Source organism: Microtus ochrogaster, chromosome 10 (assembly GCF_000317375.1).
Source record: "Microtus ochrogaster isolate Prairie Vole_2 chromosome 10, MicOch1.0, whole genome shotgun sequence".
In the NCBI taxonomy this organism is placed as follows: Eukaryota; Metazoa; Chordata; class Mammalia; order Rodentia; family Cricetidae; genus Microtus; species Microtus ochrogaster.
In genome coordinates, this window is record NC_022016.1 from 58,597,647 (window position 1) to 58,599,196 (window position 1,550).

A 1,550-nucleotide genomic window follows, 5' to 3' on the forward strand; every position below is an offset into this window, starting at 1 on the left:
AAAAAAAAAAAAAAAAAAAAAAAAAAGTAAGGCAGAAAGCTATAGAAGACTCTTGATATTGATCCCTGGTCTCCAGCGTGTATACCCCTTGGCACGCACATGCTGGTGCACACATATACTAAAAATAACTGGAATGAAAAAACCTCAAATTTTTTAGAGGTTTTGAGTAGATGCAATCTTTTATTGTTAAGTTTCTCCTCTTAATTTTCCATTCATGATTTAAAAAAAAATCACAAATGTTAAATCATATCAAATACTTCTGTATTTATTGAAAAGATCCTTAATAATAGTGTATCGCACATTTCAAAATAGCTAAGAGAGCAAATTTCAAATGCTCGCACCACAAACAGTCGAATCTGAAGTGATGAATATGCTAATTAGCTTGATTGTGTTCCTAAAACATAACATCACTTGGCACTCCATAAACGCTTGCCATTACAAATTGTCAATTTGTTATAAAGTAAAAGAAAAAAAACATAAAAGAGAAGGATAATGCAGTCTTTCTCATTGAGTCTATAAATGAGATGAGTTCATTTGCAGACTCAAAATATTAAGACATTCTGGCAAGGCCTGGTGAAGCTGGGCCATAGTCCTCACTACTCAGGAAGTTGAGGCTGTAGGGTTGTGAGCTCAAGGCCAGCATGGGCAATTTAGAGAGACCCTGTCTCAAAAAGTGACAAACAGGGTTGAGCATAATATTGTCTAACAGTCTTGAGGCCTTGAATTCGATCCTCAGTATTGGGGGTTGGGGTGAGGGGGAAGAACCGACGCCTCAACAGTTCTAGGGTACTCCGATGTGAGCATTGGCTTCAAATAATTCTTCACTTCGGCTTTTGTGTCTGGTGTCTGGATATTTCCATTTTAGGGTCATCTCAGCCCTGCTTGGAGCCAGAGCTACGCCATTCTGGGGGACTGGGCCTGGCCTGGATGAGCCTGTGTGAGCTGGCCACATTCTGGTTTTCCATCTTTTTAATCGCTTTTGGATCCTAAGCTTCTTCTCTATTTTTAATAACAGTCCTTGGGTCTCTCGTTTGTTTTTTGATCAATTTTACCAGCGGTTTGTCTTTTTATTAAAGTTTTTGCAAGAGACCAAGTTTTGACCTTGCTGATTTTATTTTCATATTGTGGTTTTTTTTTTGCTTTGATTTAATGATTTTCTCCTCTCAGCTTGCTTATTATTTCCTTTGGGCTTTTTTTATTTTTGAGAAATGCGCAACTCCTTAAGTTGGGGGCTTAGCTTATTAATTTTTTTCCCTGAACTTTCAAGGCTCTGTATTCTGTTAAATGTACTACTTTGGCGCTTTCTCTGTTTTTAATTTAATTTTAATTGGCTACAATTTTACATATTTATGGGTACAGAGTGATATTTTGATACATGTATAGAATGTTTAATGATCAAATCAGGCTAATTAGCATAGCCACCTCCTTAGAGCTTATTGTTTCTTTGTGTTGGGAGCCTTTCAACGTCCTCCCTTCCTGCTATTCTAAAACAGGCAATAGATCATTGTTAACCACAGTCATCCTGCTATGCTGGAGCCCTGGAGCTTGTC